The sequence below is a fragment of the Pinus tabuliformis genome, chromosome 6, assembly GCF_031772625.1.
Source record: "Pinus tabuliformis cultivar Carrire ecotype Pingquan chromosome 6, CPIR1, whole genome shotgun sequence".
In the NCBI taxonomy this organism is placed as follows: domain Eukaryota; kingdom Viridiplantae; phylum Streptophyta; class Pinopsida; order Pinales; family Pinaceae; genus Pinus; species Pinus tabuliformis.
The window spans coordinates 1,462,956,991-1,462,980,756 of NC_142292.1; positions in this window are offsets into that span (position 1 = coordinate 1,462,956,991).

Sequence of the window (23,766 nt, forward strand, 5' to 3'; positions counted from 1 at the left end):
TACCGCCTCCAAGTAATCTGGCGGGAGTGGCCACATTGGAAACCTACAAAATGAAATCTAATCCAATCTTCTGGTTGGATTCGGAAGATTCCTAAATATTTTGTCGGCTCCGAGGATAGTTCCTATCTCGTGTCAACCTCGTTAAAAAATGAAACAAGGAGTCATGAGGATAGTTCTTTTACTGCGTCAACCTCATTAAAAAATGAAACAAATCCCCTTTTCAAAATTCAAAGGTAAACCTTCATTCCAACCACCAAGTTGAATGCAATGAAGCTTGGGGGGCACCCTCCTTTGACATGCGTCATCATGATGCTGGGGGCATGCATAAAAACCGAGCAGTTTTAGCACATAGTTCATGCTCGTTAAAAAATAAACATAAGTTTATGAGCAGGCTTTCCTTCAGAGTTCAAGCTCATTCAGAAAAAACGAACCGGTAAATAACCTTTTGAGATCGAAAATTCATCAGCCATAAAAGCCTTGGTCGTGTTTGTGCACCGTCACCTCCACTGTTCATTTGGCCGATCATTCACCTCCATTTGTGTGTTTACCTCTTTTGAGAAACAGCTGCAAAGAGTGATTTCACCTAGCCATCCTTGTGACACTACCGTGATTGGAAAATTCCAATTTGTACCTGGAATCTGCTGCTATCCCTGTTTATCACTCGTTCCTCAAAAGACGAGTCTTCTTTGAGCTCTTTTCACTGACTCGTAAAATATGAAAAGTTTGCTGAGTTTTGGCCTTCCAGCTCGTTAAACGACCGGAACGCTATCCCTCCTCTAGATTTTAATCTTTTTTGGACCTGAGGGATTATTGCACAAAAAGATCGAGCGCTTGTTTTGTTCGGCTCATTAAAGCAATCGAAAACCCATCCCTTCTGTATTGTTTTATACTTTTTCGGACTTAAGGGATTAGATGACGAAAAAGGAATTATGGAGTTAACTTTCTGTACCTTTTCAGACTCTCTAAAAATGAAAAGGACCGAGTTTTCTTTGTCATTAGACTCGTTAAAATGATTAAATAGCGACAAACTTGTCTTTAGACGAGAACGAGTTTCCCTATCGCTAAGCTCGTTAAATCATAGCGATGGGCTTGCCCGAAGGGCAGGTTATAGAACAAGCATATGTTATCCTCCTCAAGCTTGACAAAAATAAAGAGGTACTGGTCAGAAATGACTGGGGAAAAATTGGGAGAACATCAAAGCTTAATGGTAGCAAGTCACTCTTGAACATGACACTTTTCCTCCGTTCCACATCGGGTTGGGTTGTTTCATTCACCGGTCTCATCACCATGGTCTTCGCCAAACCATCCACATTTGGGGTAATGCTACCGATCCATCGCATCAGTGTCGTTATATGTTCAAGAGGAGTCATTCTGAAAGTGTCAACCGTGTCCCATCCACTGCCATACATTATCCTTCATCCATTCATGATCGCCACCCTGAATCATATATCACAGTTTGTTTTCACCTCCACTAAAATCATTAGCTCCGTTCCGTGTCATTGATGTGGGATTCATTAAGGCCCTCCTTTGACGGATCGCTTCTTGTCGACTTCAGCTCATTATCCAAGAAGTTGATCTAGGGACAACCCCATTAGTACTTTGAAGCTTGCATGCCTCAATGGCAAGTTTCTCACTTCCGGCGACAGGTATACATCAATGACCTTCGACCAGAAGATTTTGCGTGGCGTTCGACGCCAAGTCCTTTATTCACGCCACGTGAATTGTACTGCAGTACCTTGAGGGTCATTATCATTATCGGTGATTCCTCTCGCGCTTGTTAACGGTTTTCATCATTGACCGGTAATCAAGCGATGTCTTTCCATGTTCGACTTCAGCGAAATTCTCACATGGATCGACTTGTACTTAGAGTGAAGATCGAACGAGTTTGAAGACCCCGGATCTAGTTTCATCCATCCGGGCTGCGATACATATTCAGGAAATATAAAAGCATTTGTCATGTACATCATTGCAGTAGATGATCATCCTACTCAAAGGATGATAATTTCAGCAGAAAATTATCAGTCTACCATCAGACGATCGTCTGTTCTATGTACCAAAATGTATTTATAAAGCTGAGCATGGGAATGCCCGCCTCAGCTAGATCATGAAAACAAAATGAAAAATAATGTATTGTATTGTATTGTATTACAGGGCGCCTCCTCAGCACTGGAATGAACTTCGGACCCTCTAGATAAAGCATTTCACCCGATAAACGGCCTCATACTTTAGGGGGCAACTGTTATAGACATTTTTGTGCCTCGCAGCATGGAGCATGAAATGTCAATAATTACAGGGATCCTCAGTCCCTAAACATGTTGTTCTTACCCCTAGAAGGACAAGGTCAGCAAACCACAGCACTTCCCATCAGTTCTCCACCTGAAAACACTCAAAAACAGGCTATTTTTGGATCATGTCAGCTGCTCCACTGAGCATCTGCGCTGGAATGCAACTGCTCCTCCTTGTACCTGCGCTGAAAGTCAAATCTGATGAAGGCTACCTGCGCTGGGCGAGATTGGCCAAGTGGCACAGTCATTCTGCAAGGTGTCAATTGCCCAGGAAGCTTCCAAACTGACAATTGGTTCATGGGATTCGCCCTGTGATGAGTAAGAGGTACTTGATCTCCATGTGTAAGCAAGGATCTCCAAGTGGACTCAAGAACTGAAGTTTAACTGAAGAGGGAGAGGACACAAGGCAGCTTTATGTCAGTCTCAAGCTGACTCATCCTTTCTTCTTCTCTCCTATATATAGAGCTCTTCTATGAGGTCTAAGGAGGCTGGAATTTTGTGCAAAGCAAGGAAGTGCTGTTGGTTTACAGTTAGAGCTATTGGGTGATTGCTTTTATAGAGGTGAAGAGGAGATTTCTTGCTGCTGGGGAGGTGCTGCTGGATTGGAGCCATTGATGGTTGTAACCTTCTCAGAACCCTTTTACTTCTATCAATAAAGCTTTGAATGTTCTCCTATATACTTGTATTGCATTGATGTATTGTATTTACTTGTATATCTGATTCACTCTAATCCATGCATCAGTTATGAGTACATGTTCTTTGTAGTTTCCATCTCTTGTTTGTGCAGGATCTGTGTGTAGCTGGACCGGCAAAAGGAGCAAGGAGCTGGAAACAAAAGACAAAGAGAGAGGACAGGATCGACAAAAGCGAAAGACACCGGTTGGTCAATCTTTTCTTCCTTCTCTGTACTTTCATAAAGGAAAATATCAAAGCTTTACTTTCAGTTGTTGCTAAGGACTGTCACCCTTAGAGTAGGGATAGGGTCATCCGAGTCGGATACTTTTCCCCACAACAATAATGTCTTTATTTACTTGTGATGACCAATCATGTGTCTTGATGCACCACTATCGATCACCCAAATGTTCTCATCTTGAAATGTTCTAGTGAGTGTCGAGAAGATTCCTTCATCCTTTGTCTCAATCATTTCCTTCTTTGGAGTCAATAAAAGATTACATGATTCCTTGATACCCTTCTTGATATGGTTTTCTACCTTTGAATACTTCTTGAGGAAATTATTTAATGTACTATAGGTCTTCATAATTCCCTTAGCCAACCTTACCTCTGATACCATGTTCATAAATCTATAGGGAAATGATTATAATGATTTCTCTTTCCTTGACACTATTTGCGATTTATTTTAGCTTTTTATTACTTATTAAATTATTCATTAATTATTATGTTTGTATATCATAAAACAACTACCAAAACAAGAAGGACCAACACGTGGAATATATGATTCAAGCCAGGGCCAGAACCTCTCCAATTAAGAGGAAAACCTGCAAACCTATTCTCTTCCTTATGGATTCTTCAACTAATGAATTCCAAGACCTTTAGACCAAGATCAATACCCTCCAAGAGCAAGTCAAACCTTTATAAATGATGTGCTTTCGTTGAACAAGTCAAAACCAATAAAATCTCTTCCAGTAGCACAAATTCAATCCCCAGTTGCATAATTTCAGCCTCCACTGCAGACCTGAAATTTTTGGCCCTCCTACAGTTGTTGCTTCCACACATGTGAGCTTCATTTTACACTTCCAAGGATTTCTTAGACCTTATATTAGATTTATATTAACCTTTGAGCTTAAGGATGGATTCTTATGACCTTATTACCTTCTCTTCTTCAAGATCGAACTTGTAGAGGAAAACCCTAAATCTTTTGCAAAAATCCTAGCCTTCCTTTGCAGGTGTGAGAGAGAAATATCCCAAAACCAAGTCTTCTTCTTCCTCTTCCTTCTTTTTTTCCTTATTATTCCTCTTCCTTTAGTTGAATTAATGAGACAATGAATGTGTTTCAAGAAGGTCAAGTTTCCTCCTTTATATAAGCTCCTCAAGGTGGATGTGGCTCCTCATATTAGGTTGACTTTCTTGCTACCAGGCCAACTTAGTCTTGAAGTGTATTTTGACACTTTTAAAGACAAAAATAATTTTATTTACAACTTAAAATGTTCTCGAAGGGGTCTTCAACTTATGATAATGACTTTTTTGACTTCTTGACCTAGGACAGACCCTGGAAGTCCTCAATGGGTGCTTGACCTATAAAATAAAATACCTTGAGCATTAAACCCATGCTCCAAATATAATAATAATAATTTTCTTTCTTTTTACAATTTACAATAATTAAAAATTACATTTCATATTTACGAAGACTAAACCTAGTTACACATTTTTTAACACAGAATTCATAACACCCTTCTACAATTTGTTTGGAAATATTCCCCACACATATTACACATCATTTTCAGACTTCGTACTTGACTCCATATACTTGGAACTATGTATATATTCTTCTCTATAATCAATCCTTTCACTACCTCTCCATACTATTATGCATTATCTTTCACACATCCACCACTGTTTCAAGATCAAGTTATTTTTATATGAGTATGTGAATCTGAGCTAACATGTCATGAATATCTAATCTGGATGGATACTTTTGTTTGGATCCCCTTATGTGGCTAATACCGTGTGACACCTAGAAACCATGGGTAAATACTACATGATTAAGTAATTTGGTTCCCTAAACACAAATACTAAAGGAGGAATGAAAACCCAAATGACCTATATAGTAACTTTTCATAATTGTTCAGCCCCAAAGGTTAAACCACTAAACTATTATGTCAACATTCCATGCCCATGTTCAAAGAGAGTTGTTCCAATAGATCTAGAACCTAGGTCTAGTTATTTATGACTAGATACATTGATGTAACTTTTTATAACCACTCAACCCTAGGGGTTAAACCACCAAAATCATGCTTTAACCAAGAGTCAGGACCATGTTCCAAACAATCATTCTAGAATATCTCGAATCATGGTTCTCCCTTTAGCGGGAACATTCTCTGAAAGTCTAGATGACCAAATACTCAATTTTTGAACAATTGCAGGGGCTAACCAATCAAGTGCCTATATCAACATGTTGTGACCATGGCCTTAAGCCAAATAATCTAACAAACTAAGAATCTATCTCTTTTAAATGAAGACACTCTTTTGAAGACACATAGATAACTAGATATTAATCATTGACCAATTCGAGGGCTAAGCCATGGACCCCTCATGACCATGTGCCATGATTATGGTCTTAACTCACTGTTCTAGAAAATTTGGGTTTTGGTCAACCCAGATACATGGATACCTAGACTAATTTTATAATCCTTTAGCTCCATGTGCTAAATTGAATGGAACCTTGACCATATATGTCGAATACCATAGACCCATTATACTCTAGTATGAAACATCCTAGTACTGATATTATTATTGAACTTGTAGAAGATTCGTTAGCTAAAAAATTCTACAATTTAGGATATTTTTTATATTAGACTACTACATATACAAGCTATGATGAGGGCTCACAACCTTTGGATGCTTAGGCTCAAAACCTTGTGACCTTGCATTCAAACTGAGAAAGTTCATACGAGGAACACATTATGGCATATGATTAGGCTTGTTATACATCTTAATACCTCGATACTTTGATATAGTAGTAAGGGACTCATCTTGTGATGTCATATCGCAAGTCACATGCCACTTAACTTGACCTACGTTGTCATCTACTATGGCCAATCAAAGATTTCTAAGTTTCCAAGTTTTAACATATACATTTCATGTGTCGCCTACCAATTATCCAATCAACCGTCCAAATTGACTAAATCTCATTGCTATGTCTCCTCTTCAAAGTTTTCCATGTCACAGAGATTATCACCTCGTGTCACCTAGTGAACCACATCATCTCTACCATGTTACACTATATTTTCCTCTTCTTTTTTGACATTTATACTATTTTCCTAGTGCCTAGTGCATCGGTTCCCTCATACTGGGGGACACCCTTTGCATGTCATCTACCATATATTCTTAATATCACTACCACCTATTTGCTATCTAGTCTCCACCCATACACCTTCTATCTAGAACCAAAGTCTAGTATCATTCCACCTGCTACTACTATACTTAAGGTTATTTAAACAACATCAAGTGTGATTTAACATAATATATATACCCTTTAGAGAATTAAATAGGTACCTGGTATTCAATACCTTGAGGAGCTATTATTATGAGCCATTACTCTATGATAACCATTACTTTCATGTCAAAATTGATAGTGATGTAAGGGACCTTGATTTCACTCCATCCATTAATAGTATGAATTAATGTGCTAACCATGTCTAGTACCCTCTAATCATGTGTTATTATCGGATTAGTTAACATAATTAGTAACTTGGTGTTTTAGGCTTTTCAATTTTCAAACATTTCTCCTAATTCCTGGTATGAAATGTAAGGTTCCATGGGTACAGGTTGTGGAAACACCAAATTTCATTCCATCTACCTACTTAGCCCTTGGTTGGTTTATATTATGCAAGAATGTACCTAAGATTCCTTGTGCATGCACTTCCTTATACATCAATGTCAATGGAGAATAACACTATACTTCCATTGATAATCATTGAAAATAAATTTCCAATAAGGACCTACACATCGCTACCTTTGACATCAATGACAACACATTTCCAACAATCTCCCTCTTTTTCATTGATGGAAACACTAGACATTGTCTAATAACTGATGTAATGCTAGTGATAACTCTACCTATCTATTAGCTATTTTAATGTCTACCCTCTTAGTCTAGTTCTCACTATGTCTTTTTGACTCTCCCCATTTGAGATTAATGGAAAGGGGGAAAATTTCTCTGCAACTTCTCTACATCTTCTTTGGGAGGAGGGATTCCCCTATACCTGTCGTCTCCTCACGTCCGTGTATAATCTACATATTCTTTCCCTTTGATTTTAGTCAGTGAAAATGGATTATACTTCTCGCTTCAAACTCTTCTATTGAGATAAAGAAAACATTTACTTCCTCTAATTTCCTACACATCCTTTTACTATATCTAACAACCTTGATCAAGGATTTTATTATCTATCTTAGCATGCAACAATTTATCTTGTTTCTACTTGATTTTGTGGTTTCTCCCCCTATATTTTTTCTTCTATTCATCTATAACTCTTATTTTGTTTACAATTTGTCCCATTGACTGCAACATGATTAGCAAGATGATTATTTTTGTTATAAAATACTACTTTCTTTCAATTTTTTCTCATTGTTATATGAATTGGATAATTATATTGTTTTTCATCCATCTTGATGCATTTGGAGTGGAAAAAAAGGAGGAATCAGCTCAGAGGATCGTTTTTACGGCTGGACCTAGTTTGGCAAAATAGGGTCTAAAATGTTATAGGAGCGTTTTGAGGCATAGAACGACATTTTTTTGGTTAAAAATTTGTCTCTTTAGCTTAGAAATTTTTCATGAGATTATGCACACAAATACCTTTCCAACGACACAAGAAGTGCATCAATATGAGTCTGTATGTAAAAATTATGCCACTCAGAAGTTGACCTTCATGTTTTCACACCCATAGTTGGGGAGGATATCACGTAAGCCCCCATTATTTATGGAAAAGGAGCTAGCCACGTGTTTTTTATGTAAAATACTCTAGAATATTCTATATTTTAACTCTACTTAAGATTTTATGTAGTTAAAATTAACCACTAGTAGGCTATCACATTGTGTTATAACCGAGCCATTAGGAGGAAGAGGAATTTCATTCTTTTGAGAGAATTTTGGTCCATAGCTGTGAAAATATAGCCCAGAGAGATATGAGGTAGATAACATGGAGAGGATCTATGTGTTTCAGCAACCCATGGGCCACGGACATTACTTCTTTGCACTTGCACCCACATTTCTAGACAGAGAAAGAAAGTGAAGCAGCCTCACCTTCCAACTGGGTTTCTCCCGAAAGTGTTTCCCAGAGAGAATATCTTGTGTCTTATGCGTGTGTGTGCTTATTTTTTTGTTCTCTACTTTTATGCATACTTTCCATTTGTATGCATGCACTAATTACAGTTAAATCCACAGATCTTAAGGCTTAACAAATTGTAATAGTGTAGAATTTTCAGAGTTTTAATATAATATTATAAGATCTGTTGTGACAAACTATCTAGTGGAATATCCATGGTAGTATACAGATAATTTTTGGTACCAGAGCAGGTTTCTTTGGGTATTTGTGGATATTCTCAGGGGATCTAGGTCGACAGGGTAAAAAATCATAAAACCCTAATAGTGGTGGACTAATCTATAAATGAACCTTGTGATCCTGCAAAGGTGAGGTTTTCATAGTTTGAACAACAAGTCGCGGATATAAACCATAATGTTAACCTCCTCATGGCAACCCTAAGCAATAAGTTGGAGATATTTGGAAAAGATGGGGGCTAGAATGCAGAGGACAAATCAGAAGGGGAATTAGGAGATTGGGAAGACATGGAGAACAATTGGAAGGAAAAACCTGGAAGACATCGACCTAGTTTGAGTGTCATGAATCAATCATTGTTAAAAATGGAAGAAAAATTTGATATCAAGCCATACCACAATGATATCAATGCTTTTAATCTGAGCCAATGGTTGCAGCAACTGGAATTTTATTTCAGCATCTATCAGACCAAGGAAGGGAAAGAGATCTCATTGGCATGGTTGAAATTAGAGGATCATGCACTAATGTGGTGGGAGAGACACACAAAAACCCTAAGGTTGGAGGGAGAACCTCTAGTGACTAAGTGGAAATATTTCAAAACCCTCATTAAGTCACAAATGTATCCCATTGGGTACATGGAAGACCAGTGGGTGACATTACATCAGGAAAACGTTGGGCCAAAGTGTGTAGGAGTACACCAAATAATTCATAAAGATGGCTATAATGTTGGGTATATTTGCAAAGAACCCAAATTAACTCCTCAAGTATGGGTGGTTTCCACCACCATCTATATGATAAAGTGATGTTTTACAAGCCCAAATCATTGCACGTGGCTTGTGTACAGGTAGAGTACCTGGAGAACATATGTCTGAAAAGAGCGCAATCATGTGGATCGAAGCAGAAGGAGCAACAAAAAGCTTCTAAGGAGGGTAAGAATAATTAAAAAGGGGGAAAAGATAAAAAGACAACAACGAAAATACACCAAGGCAAAGATCCTAGAAACCACTTGAGCATTGATGGCCATACAGAGGAGAAGTGATGGAAGTTACATGAAGAGCTAAACTCGAAGAACAAGAATAAAGTTAATAAGAAGAAGAATCCCATGGCCATTGATTTGAGAAACCAAGTTGAAAGTAGCTCGAACATGGGATGAGAATATCATCTATACATTAGTGCAGAAGGAGGTGAATGTGAGTAGCCTTCTACAATAGGAAGAGAAAGAAGTGACCAATCTCTTGCATATAAAGATATAGGTGAAGAAGACAAAGATTGATGCTTTGTTTGACCTAGGATCATAGGAGAATCTCATTTCAGCAGAGCTAGTCAAGAATTTGGGGATGGAAATTCATGATCATACAAACCCATGTCCATTGGGATGGGTAAATAAGGATGCAGAGCTAAAAGGAAAAAAAATAGTGCAATATTAGATTTTCTATTAGTGTCTATTTTATTCATGAAGTAGATTTGGATGTGGTTTCCCTTGATGTATGCGGAGTCATGTTTGGGAGTCCATACATGTACATGCATTATGCAATATTCATGAGGAGAGCTAACCAATACTTGCTCATGAAGGATGGAAAATAATTCATCATCAACGCGCATAAAGGAATGTCGAAAATTTCACTAGTATGTGTCATCCAAGCCAAGAAATTGATCAGTTATACAAGAAGTATGTTTTATTGTTTTTAGGAGAAATTCAGTATGAAGAGGAGTCAATAAAAGGCAAGGCATCTGTGGAGGTGTGCACTAAGAAATAGAAACAAGAATTGGAGGAGTTGTTACAGGAATACAAGGACGTGTTCTAAAATCCTAAAGGGTTACCACCTAAGAGAGAAGTGGAGCATAAGATCCAACTATTTCAAGGCTCCCCATTGCCAAATGTTGGCTTCCATAGAAACTTTGTTATATAAGAAAGTGAGGTGAAGAAATAGTTACAGTAGCTGCTAGAACAAGGTGTCATTCAACCAATTATGTTACCATGTGCGTCGCCCATCATCATTGTGCCAATTAAGGATGGGACTTGGTAGATATGTATATATTATAGGGTGTTGAATAAAATCATGCTCAATAAGAGATACCCCCTTCTTAGGATAGATGATCTGCTAGATGAGTTGCAACAAGAAAAGTATTTCAGCAAGCCAGAGCTGAACTTTGGATATCACTCAGTTCGAGTCAAAGAAGAAAATACATGGAAGACCACCTTCAAAACCAGGTAAGGTTTTTATGAGTGGTTCGTTATGTCATTTTCCCTATGTAATGCACCAACTACATTTAGGAGATTAATGAATTATTTACTTCTCCCTTGCATAGATTCATTTTTTATTGTTTATTTGGATGATATATTGGTATATAGTGCTACTTGGGAGTACCATATGTCACATTTGATGTAGGTGATGTAAACATTGAAGAAACACCAATTGCTAGAAAATTTCAAGAAGTGTGAGTTTGTGCAGCAACCTTTGGTGTATCTAGGGTATGTGATAAGTGGAGGAGAGCTGAAGATAGATCCTTCCAAGATGGAGGCCATCATGAAATGGACGATTCCTACTAATGCTTCTAAGGTCAAGATTTTCATTTGGGAAACACAATACCTGAGGAAGTTCCTAGCCTCATTTTCAATTGTAGAAACACTACTCCATACCATAACAGTAACTGGAAAGAGTTTCTAGTGTGGAAAAGGTTAGTAGAAGGCTTTCGAGGAGCTGAACAAAAAGATCAGTCAAGCACAAGTTCTGGATTTACCAAAATTGCAGCGAACCTTTGAAGTGGAGACAAATGTTAATGGGTATAACATAGGAGTTGTCTTGATGCAAGGAGGAAGGCCCGTTTGGTACCATTATGAAGTATTTCATGGGGAAGTTCTTAACTATCCTACCTATGATAAAGAGCTCTATGGAATGGTGCAAGTTGTGAAAAAGTGGAAGCACTATTTGATGGGAAAGGAAATAATAATCCACACAGATCATCATTCATTACAGTACTTGTCGGTCGAAAATAAGCTACAACAGACTAGGCATTACAAGTGGATGCGGATTTTACAATATTTCATTTGGTTATAAAGTATAAGAAGCGAGAACAAACAAGTTCATAGATATGCTTTCAAAGACACCCACATCAAGGATTACAGCTTTGGGGACTCTTATGCGCATGGACCCTTTCACCCATGATGCATATAGAGAGGCATATTCAAAAGATGAGGACTTTAAGGAGGTGTATCAACAGTTATAGAGTCAGAGTCCTGTGCATGATGGTGACAACAGCGTTGACTACCATATCTAGGATGGGTTAACCTATAGGTTGGATAAGCTATGTGTTCTTAAAGGTGAGAATATACAGCTGATTAGAGAGGCTCACACCTTCAAGGTTGCAGGGATCTTTGGTGTATTGGCCCAAGATACAAGAACATGTAGCTAGTTTCATAGGAGGATACATGATTTGTTGTACCATCAATCCTAGCAACGTGAAACAGGGCCTATATCAACCCTTACATGTACCTACTCGCCCCTGGGGAAGAAGTTCCATGGAATTTGTGGGAGGTTTACTTGACAATTAGGAAGGGACATGACTACCTATCCTTGGTAGTTGATATGTTTAGAAAGATGTGTGTTCTGACACCTTGTAAAAACACCATCAATGGACAGTAGGAAGCAAACTTGTTCTTTGGACAAGTTTGGGTACACTTTGGGATACCAAGGAGCATCATTTCAGATAGGGACCCAAGATTTCTCAATGCATTTTGGACTACATTTTGGGAGAAGATGGAAACAATGGTGAAGATGTCTACAACATTCCATCCACATACAGATGGGAAAACATAAGTAGTCAACGAGACTTTGGTTAAGATTATGAGGGGATATAACCCAAAGCATATGAATACCTAGGATGAAAATATGGTATATATATAACATTCTTATAATAGGTAAGTCCACACTTCTATAGGAAAGTCCCCATTTGAGACTTGTTTTGGATATTTTCCAACTTCACCTTTAGATATTGCAAATGGGCAACAAGGAGGAGTGAGGGAAGATCTTATAGGAGCTAGTTTGAGGGCCAAAAAATTTATAGAGAAGATTAAGAAGATACATCTACAAGTACAACAAACACTTTAGAAGTCACAGGAGAAGTATAAGGCCAGGCATGATCAACACAAAATAAAGAAATCATTCAAGCTGGGAGATAGAGTATGGCTACAGATGAACAAGGAGAGGATGCAAGTTCCTAGTAAGAAAATAAAGGATATAAGGTATGGTCCCTTTGAGATATTAAAAAAAGTGGGTGATAATTCCTATTGACTCATTTTACCACCATATAAGTGCATTTACTCAGTTGTGAATGTAGAGAACATGAAACTCTATGAGCCTTCCATGCTAAATCAAGGGGAGGAATAGGTCATACCTTATGTGGAGGATTTGACACTAAATGCTCAGGAAGAGTTGATAGAGGATACAATTTTTCTAAAAATGTCTAGAACTAGAAGATAGGGGAAACATCACCTTTGGAAAATTGAGTTGAAGGGGCAACTTCCAGGTAAAGCTAAATTGTACACCAGAGAGAAGGTGGAGGAAATATTTCCTCACCTCATTTAGTAAAATCTTTTGGGGATCAAAAGCCTCCCAAAATGGGGAGATGCGATCCGAAGTGGATCATTATAATGTTTTTCATCCATATTGATGCATTTGGAGTGGAAAAAGTGGAGAAATCAGCTCATGTGACCGTTTTTACTAGTGGGACCCAGATTGGTGAAATGGGGTCTGAAACACTTCAGGAGCGTTTTGAGACATCAAATGAAATTTTTTTCAGGTAAAACTTAGTTTCTTTAGCTCCACACCTTTCATGCTATTATACACATAGAATCCCTTCCAATGGTGCAAGAAGTGCATAAATTAGAGTATGTGTGCAAACGTTATGCCACTCAGAAGTTGACCTTCCTATTTTCACACCTATAGTTCGGGAAGATGCCACATCATCCCCCATTATTTATGGAAAAGGGGATAGGCACGTGTTTTTGATGTAAAATACTCTAGAAGAATCTATATTGTAACTCTATTTAAAAGTTGATGTAGTTAAATATAACCACTAGTAAGCTATCGGGTTGTGTTATAATCGGGCCACTAGGAGCAAGAGGCATTCCATTATTTCGAGAGAATTTTGTTTCATAGGTGAGAAAGGTAGCCCATATAGAAAGGAGATAACACATAGAGGAGTTGTGCTCTATAGAAGCCCATGGGCCACATGCATTACTTCTTTGTAACTGCAACCATATTTCCAGACAGAGAAAGAGAATGAAGCGACCTCACCTTCCAGCTGGATTTTCTCCCAAAAGGGTTTCCTAGAGAGCATATCTTGTGTCTTATGTTTGTGTGTTCTTCTTTTGTCGTTATATATTTTTCTTCATAATTTCCATTGGTATGCATGCACTAGTTACAGTTAAATTCACATATCTTAAAGTTTAATAAACTGTAATAGTGTAGAATTTTTAGAGTTTTAATATAATATTATTACATCTGTTGTGACAAACTATCTAGTTGAATATCCATGATAGTTTACGGATCAAATTGATATATTAATCCTCCTAAGTTTGTGTTGTATATAGATTACCATTATTAACATTCTTGTTTTTGTCACCAAATAGATGATCTGTCTAAAAGATATGGCTTTTATCATCTTCCATTTTATTTTCTACAACCATTCCTTTTATATGTTTCTTGTATTTCCTTCTAGTGTTATGTACCTTTTTATTTAAGGTTATATTTCCTTCAAGTGGAAGCTACCTATTATGTTATAATGAATCTTCCCCTATAATTAACCTTATCTTTGACCTACCCCCCTAAGCTTATGGTTCTTTCTTGCCTTCTACCCATCTAATGTGCCAATATGTCTTTATTACTTTTATCCTGAACTTAAGCATTCTTTGATGTAGTCTTGGGATGTGGTAGGTAATATCTATCTTCTTCTTCCTTTATAATTTTGAATTCCACAATCTATATTTTCCTTTGTTTTACGTTTGGATTTTTTCTTATCGATCTATAGTTATTACAATAACTCCAACTTGCTAAATTATTCAACAAACAACTCTGTTGATCCTAGGAATAAATATTCTTGCTATATTATTCAATATTTACTATTCCTATCTGAACGAAAACTTGTTGATTCAGTTCTCATCATTTGCACTTATGTTATTATGAGAAAAATGTACACTCATTTGTATGTAGTGGAAGATAATCACAGTTAGTGAGAAGCAAGTACAAAGGATACATTTTTATCTAGAAACATTATGAAAGAAAAAAATCAAAATACTTTCCTAAGGTTGAATTAAAAAATTCAGCCCTCACACGTGCTCCAAATATAGAAATTCACTAAATCATGGTTTTTCCTTCAATAGCCGTGAGGTTCGCTAGAAGCCCAGTCAACACCTTCGGAGATAACCTTGCATGAAAAAGACTCAACCCCTTGACAATATGGGCATATCATTCAAGCCTTGAGCCCCAAGAAGTCTTCATGGCAAGAGGAGGGTAGCTCTCATCTCATTTATGAGGAAAACAACCTCATTTATTTGCCAAAGGTGGAAAGGAGTGTTCAAAATTCTATAAATGGAAAAGCAGGAGAAGTTGTGCATAGTTATGTTGCCAAAATTGCTTCAAAACAATCTAACATACCATTATGGGGAGAATTCCACCATTGTAGAGAGTTTTATTTTCTTCTTTGAGAGAGGAAGAGCTTGCAAAATAAATTGAAAAGGGGAAATCCTTGTTGAGATTTGCTTAGAACTATTGCTCAATTAACTCTCATCGGGTATATTTGATACTATTTATAACTCTTCCACTACCAACAATCAATAAAAATGATTGTTTTACTACTCCTTTGTTGATTTATTTTTCTTCACAAGCTTGTTTCATCTTGACTTAGTTTAGCTTTTTTTGGTTTTCTTTATGCACTGTTTCCATTCAATTGAATTCTTTGTTGTTCCATATTTACTCACTGAAACCAGCAATTTGTTTGTATATTTCCTTGTAGGAAGAAAACAGCTGCAAGAAAGGTGTATTTGGGACTCATATGCAACCAAACACACCATACAAAATGGCGACTCCACTTTCTTACCATTTTTTATCTAATTGGTTTCTTTTTGGGCCTTAATTCTCATTGTATTTCCATTTAGTTTCCATCACATTATTTCTCTGAGCCTGTGCAAGTGACCATCGGACCTGTTTATTGCCTGAAAGTGTCCATTTTTAATTTTTTGTGTTGCACTAATAGTTTTTTGCAAACAATTGTGTTGGTCTCCCAATTATGAAAAACATAACCCTTGAGACACATAGAGAACAAAAAATTTCATTGTAATTTTATTTTCTTGATTGTTGTGATGGCCTTTAATGACCTGCGTAAACTCTTGCAATTTTTTATAGTTAAGATAGGCTTTAAATTTTCTTTACTAACTATTATAGGTAGAGTAATTTCTCATCCTTCTTTGAAATTTTGCATGTTAGGACTAGGAGTAGTATGATTATGAGTGAGAGCAGGCCCTCCCTCCCTTGCACCCTTGTGGTGAACCTATTGGGGAATTCAAAACGGTTCTAAAATAGTACCTTATATCTTGCTTTTAATTGGAAAATTACACACATAGCTTAACTAGGAAATAACTGGTCCATAATTCATTCCTTTTTTAATTGTTTTTCTAATTTCAAATCACATCACACTTAGCTTAACTAGGAGGAAGGTATGTGGCCCTAATCCACACATATTTTCTACATTTTTTTCTAACCAAAGTCCTTTTTTCATTATTCAATTATTTTTTCAACTAGGAGTTGGTGTTAGTATGGAAAGAGAGTAGGTCCTCCCTCATTTTCACCCTTATGGTGAACCTTTGTTTTTTCAATTGAAGAAATCTTACCCGGACCCTTATAGTGAACATATGGGGGGATTTGAAACATTTCTGAAAGGACTAATTTCCCATCTCCCTATATGCTTTTATAGTATAATTATAAAAAAATAAAGTGTCCCATTATCACACGTCTTTCTTTTTTCATGCAAGGAAGAACATCACATAGTGTAATTAGCAGAAATGTAAAGGATCATTTCATATTCACCTCGTTGCAATTCATGCCATCACTCGACACACTAAATTCACTTCAAATTTTTGTAAAAGGTATCCTCTTTTGGAATATTTGTACTTAGTTTATTTTGAATTTATTTTTTTCGACACCCTAAGCAAAGAAAAGACTCTCTAAAAAAGAACCTTTTCTTGAATGCACTAAATTCCCCACAGGGAATAAAAAATAATTTAAAATGAAACAAAAAATAATTTAAAATTCATTTTAGGACCATGGGGGTAGATAACACATAATATTTCATGGTTTTCTTTCATCTTGAGACATAGAAGTTGTATTTTAGGGAGCTTAAAATTATACACCATCCAGTGTCAAAACCAATAATGAGTTGAAACCTGTCAAGGGGCAAGGATTAGACTGTGGTTTATCAATACCCCTTTGATGTCTCCTGACACTTGGTATGGGTTCTTAATCCCATGTTGACACCTAGAAGCTGAGATTCACTCATTTCCACCAGATGTAGGTAACTTATTGGCCAAAACTTAGAACATCATTCCCAATAGATAGTAGGTGTAGGACCACTGCAAATGAGGAGATTTTGTTCAAGCTACTAGAAATGTCACAAAATATTTTCAGACATAGCCAGATTACCCCACACTATAACCCTCTCCACACCTTGGCTGGTTTTTGGTTGTTGGAATCATCACTAGCACTTTTAGGTGTGGCCCCAATACCCTACCATTGGGTGTGGAGCCTAATTATCTTCATTGTTGTTTAAAGGTTTCTTGTTTCAACCGTGTTGGATCCTTGTTCCTAATGCAGTGGAAACGTCACCCATTTAATCACCATCAGAGGGGTTAAGGGGGGTGATGGTGACTTTTATGAGCCCCACTCTCCCCAGACAATGGTTTAGGGGCAGTGCCCTTGAAGCTAAAATTAGATGAAAAATTACCTTGTAAAATATTGTAATCTGGTAGTCAAACTAGGTTGTTTATCAGGCAGATGATCTGATGATAGAACTATGTTAGTTTTTGGGTTTTTTCCTTAGAAGGAAATTGTTGGTTTAGAGGTAGTTTTATTGCAGTTGTGTATTATTATTCTAAGAGAGAGAGAGAGAGAGAGGAGGTTGTGTGTAAGGGAAGAGGAAATTACAATGGATATGATGGAGGTTGTATCTCTTCATTTTGTTTCATAATATAAAAGGAAGGATTGGTTGTTTCTTAGTGTAGATAGCACAAATTGGGTGAACCACATATATCTGTGTCTCTCTTGTTATATACGTTTTTGTATTTGTGTTTTCGTATTATTTTGTGTATTTCATTGTTTCGCTAATTAATTTATAACAACAGGTATCAAATTCGAATGCTTATTTGGCTAATAAACTCACATGAAAGAAGGTTCATGGTTTGAGTGGGAGTAATGACATGAAGATGGTAGGTTTAGGTTCGATAAATTTAATAGACAAAACTACTAGCCATGGAAAATGCAGATGGAAGATTATCTGTATAAAAAAGAATTGTACCTACAACTGAGCAAAAAATCAATTAGAGGAAATTTCATCCTAAAAGTGCCCATGAAATTTTCACATAATTTCCATGTCATAATATTTAAACCAATCAAAATCCTTTAAATGTAAAAAGAGGTACATGTCCTAAATCATTTTAAATTGTTTAATTTAGGTATCTATGAAATATTTTATTATTATTTTTTTGGTCAAGTTGTCTCTATTCCTCGAGGCTTGAGAAACCGTGACCCAAGGGCATCTAAGCCGTTAAAGTCACATGGGGATCACACCTGGCCTAGGCCACACCAGACCTAAGATGACTGGATTTTTAGCATGTCTCCTCCCCCTAGCACTAACACAACAACCTCTATGAGGTTTGATCCTTGGTCACCTTACTAACGAGGCCTATCCTCAACTGGTTGTGCTAGTGAGACTTGACATGAAATATTTTATTATTAATTTGGGTATCAATGAAATATTTGTATTAATTTGGGTATTCATGAAATATTGTATTATTAATTTGGGTATTTGTGAAATATTTTCTTATTAATTTGGCTATTTGTGAAATATTTTATTAATGTTATTTACCTACCTTATTCATATGAATTAGAATATCAAAAAAGTTATTAATGCAATGTGAATCTTGATATTAGTTAAAAATATAAATTAAAAATGTAGACCATTTGACATTAATAACCATGTTCCATAAAAATACCAAAAAATAGATAAATATAAAAGATATATAGACAACTAAATACAAAAAATAAATTCACCAATTATAATTAAATATAAAATAATTAAGTAGTTAAAAAAAATATAATTATAGTAAATACGAAATAGTTAAATTTAAAATTTAAACCATAAAATTGTTAAAAATAAAATATAGCCATAGTTAAATATAAAATAGCTAAATACTTAAAAAAACATATTCTAGAAATGACAAATTATCAGATTCCGACAAAAAATATATTTCGAGTGAAATTGTGGCTTTAGTAGGCAATGCCATTAAAGAACACAAAAAAATAGAATATAATATATATATATATATATATATATATATATATATATATATATATATATATATATATATATTTAAAGTTATTTTAATAAAAGTGCCATATATTGAGGTATCTCGATAAAAGTAAAAAATTAGAACTAATATACTAAAAAAAGTTATTAAAACTTGTGGTAATAAAAATTGTGTAACATAGATAAAACTAAAGTAATATTAAAAAATTCTCTACTTGGAATTTCTTTTGTAATTTCTTGATTTTTCCTTAGGAGAGGAAGCTTAGGCGGAAATTTCATCTAATGAAAGAAGTCAACGAGTATGATAGACAGAGAATGGGAGATTCAAGACAGAAAAGCACTAGGAACAATATGATTATGTCTGAAAGCGTTGCTGACATTCAACATTTCGAAGGTAACTAGAACAAAAGGTATAGTGACGACATTATCCAAAATATATGAAAAACCCTCAGACTCAAATAAGGTATTTCTTATGAACAGTCTATTTAATATGAAGATTTCAGAAGGTGGATCTGTTGTTGATCATTTAAATGAATTTAACATAGTTGTCAGTCAGTTATGTACGGTACTGGTAAATTTTGATAATGAAGTTAGGGCTCTATTATTTCTATGCTCATTTCCAGAATGTTGGAATAACCTGGTTATGTATATTAGTAACTCTGTCTCTAGATCTAATAATTTAAATTTCGATGATGTTGTCAGTCCCATCCTTAGCAAGGAAATGTTATAGGAAATCTCTTGTGAGACATCATGTAATGCTTTGACTAGAGACGCTAGGGGAAGAAAAATGGAAATAGGAAGGAGCCTAGGAAATCATAGTAAGCCAACAAAAGGTAGATCCAATTCCAGATCAAGGATAGTGTGCTCGAAATGTGGGAAGAAAGGATACTTGAAGAAATACTACAAATCTCGGAAGGGAAAAGAAGGAGATGAACAATAAGAGAACAACCATGAATCAAATGTGACTTGTGATGTGTTGCAATATGCTTTGATTGTTTCACTAGAGAACATTATTGATGCATGGGTGGTAGATTCAGAGGCCTTATTCCATGCCACACCTAATAGGAGTCATTTTCATGTCTATGTTCCAGGAGGTTTTGGACAGATTCATCTGGGTGATGATAAACCCTCTAAAATCATTGGAATGAGTAAGGTTTTTATAAAGAAAAAGAATGGAAAGAAATGGCTATTTAAGGAGGTAATGTATGTTCCATATTTAAAAAAAAAAATCTAATTTTAACAGCGAAGTTTGGATCAGACGTTCAGAATGATTTCAACCCAAATGGGTTTTTTTTTTAGCGTTTGAAACGTCGCAGAAAAAAAGTTATAACGCAAATGCCATGATGACCTGTTTGGAGTAGCGAAACCCTAGAATCCAAAGCCTTGATACCAAATGTTATGAAACTAGCTCACAAAAAGATAGAAAAGATAGATCAACACCTTATAATTCAACCTCTTCGAGGGGGCAACCTCCTTTACATTACACAAATGAACAATTCTTGGATGATTCAAATGACAAAACCTCCTTTCTATATACAGGAGTCTAAGGGATCACAATATAACCAAGCCGACCTAATAATAATAATATAAAGGCACAAAAATAACAATAGAGGGATTCTATGGGGCACAATAATAACAATATGGGGAGAATAGGGGCACAACAATATTAATAAGGGATACAACGACAATAGAAATGGGGGAATCACTAGTATTATATGGACCTAACATGCCCCTCTCCTTCAAAAAAGTGTTGTCCTCAACACTTGAGTAGTTTTGGATGCTTTGGTATAAAATTCTTATCCTCTCATGTGGAACCTTCAGTAGATAAGTTCTTCCACTTGATGAGATACTCCGAAATTGATCGATTTCATAGCTGTCGAGTTCTTGTTTTTGTGATCTCTTCCGGTTCCCATATAATTTTTCCTTCGTCGTCAAGTTTTGCCAATATTGTTTGAACTGGGAGCTTGTCGCCTTTAACCTTCTTTAAACATGAAACATGGAAAGCTGGGAGCACTTGAGAAGCTGCAGAAAGCTCCAATTTCTATGCCATAGTACCAATCTTTTGCAACACCTTGTACTCATCATAATACTTTGGTGATAATTTATTATCCTTCTTAGCTTGCTTCAAGGACATTTGCTTATATGGTTGTAACAGTAGGAATACCCAGTCACCTACATCAAAACTTATTTCACTGCAATGTTGATCTGCCTGTTGTTTCATTCTATTATGTGCCAACGTGAGGTTATCCTTTAAAAGTTGGAGAACTTGTTGTTGATGCTTGATGTGATGTTCCACTGCTTGAACCTTAGAATTTTCTCTTAAATATGATGTGATGGATGGTGGCTAATATCCATAAAGTGCCATAAATGGGGTCATTTTTGCTGTAGTATGGAAGGAAGTGTTATACCACCATTTAGCTAGACGCAACCATTTGACCCATTGTGTTTGTTTATCAGATACAAAGCAACAGAGATATCCTTCCAAACATTTGTTTACTCTCCTAGTTTGGCCATCAGTTTTAGGATGATAAGATGAGCTATGAGCTAACTAAGTACCAAGACAAGAAAATAATTATGTCCAAAAATTTGCAATGAAAATGGGATCTTTGTAACTTACAATAATATTTGGGTTTCCATGTAGCTTTTGAATTGTTTCCATAAATGCAGTAGAAATTATACTGGCATTAAATGGGTGTGATAATGAACAAGAGTGTGCATACTTGGTAAGCCTATCAACTACCACCATGATGACACTCTTTCCTTCAGACTTCAGTATACCTGTGATAAAATCCATTGAAACCTCTTCCCAACGTTGGCTTGGAATGGATAAAGGTTGTAATTTAAGGCCATCCCAAAAAAATTCCTTCTTAAACCTGTGGTAATTTTTTAAAAATCCTGAGTTCCCTCCTAAGGGAGAAGTGTGCAATTCCATAAGAATCTTTTGTTTGAGTTGGGAATTCTTACAGAGGTATAAACGATCTTTGTACCATAACGAATCATTTTTCCTACTAAATGTATTAGATGTACTTGAATCTTGTTGTAACTTTCGAATAAGTGCCCACACTTCTTCATCATTCTTCCATTCCTCCCTTGCATTGTTTATCCAATCTGGTTGGATAATAGAAATGGCGCACAATAATTCTTCCACATCCTCATCCTTTCTTGAGAGTGCGTTTGCCACAACATTTTGCTTCCCTTTTTTGTAGATGATTTCAAAGTCATAACCCAACATCTTTGTGACCCATTTTTGTTGCTCTTCAGAGGATAATCTTTGTTCTAAAAAGTATTTAAGACTATCATGATCTCTTTTTACCTTGAAGTGTCTTCCCATTAGGTAGGGTCGCCATTTCTTAAGTGCATGTAATATTGCCAACATTTCCTTCTCATAGATAGCTTTGTGTAAATACTTTCCCTTGATTGGACAACTTTCGAAAGCAATGGGTCTTTCATCTTGCATTAAAACAACACCAATTCCATTTCTTGAAGTGTCACATTCCATAATAAAGGTTTTTTTGAAGTCTGGTATTGCTAATACCAATGCATGGCACATTTCCTCTATAAGATGTTTGAAGGCCTTTGTTGCTTCTGGAGTCCATGAAAATGCATATTTCTTCAATAATGTTGTTAGAGGTGCTACTATTCTCCCATAATTCTTAACAAACTTGCAATAATACCTTGTCAAGCTAAGAAATCCTCGCAGATCCTTTATGGATGTGGGGATTTTCCATTCCTTAATGGATTTAATTTTGCTAGGGTCTACCTTAACACCTTCATGAGATATCTCAATATGACCTAGATATTCCACCTCTTGTACTCCAAAGAAACATTTGGAGCTCTTTGCATATAATTGTTTCTCCTTCAATAGTTTGAGCACCCTGTCAACATGTTCAACATGATCCTTCCAAGACTTGTTGTACGTTAGTATATCATCAAAAAATACTAACACAAATTTTCTAAGGAAGGGTTTGAAAACGGAATGGATCAAACCTTGAAATGTAGAAGGTGCAATGGTAAGGCCAAAATGCATGACCAAAAATTCGTAATGACCCACATGAGTTATAAATGTTGTTTTCGCAATGTCTTTAGTATTCATTCTGATTTGATAATATTCTCAATGAAGATCCAACTTGGTGAAGTAAATTGATCCATGCAATTCATCGAATAATTCATCAATGGCAGGAACATGAAATTTATCTTTAATAGTGAGCTTGTGGAGCTCCCTATAATTTGGACACATGTGCCAAGATCCATCCTTCTTGTGTACTAATACTAATGGAGTAGAGAAAGAAATTTGACTAGTTTGAATTATACCAGCCTCTAGCATTTCTGCAACCATATGTTCAATTTCACTATTTTAGGTATAGGGATATCTGTATAGCCTGATGTTTAGAGGAACACTTCCTGGAATCAAATGAATAGCATGATCATGATCAAGAATAGGTGGGATACCTTTCAGAGTCTCAAATACCTTTTAATGACTGTCCAAGACTTTTTGGAGATCTGGAGAAATAGATGATTTTGATGTGGAAACATCTAGTGAACACAATTGTGCAATTACACCTCATTGTTCCTTCTTTAGAAGCTTTGTCATACCGTTAGAGCTGATTATCTTTCATGGTTTCCCTACAACACTCCTTAATTCAAATTCCTTTCCTTCTGTAGAAAAATTC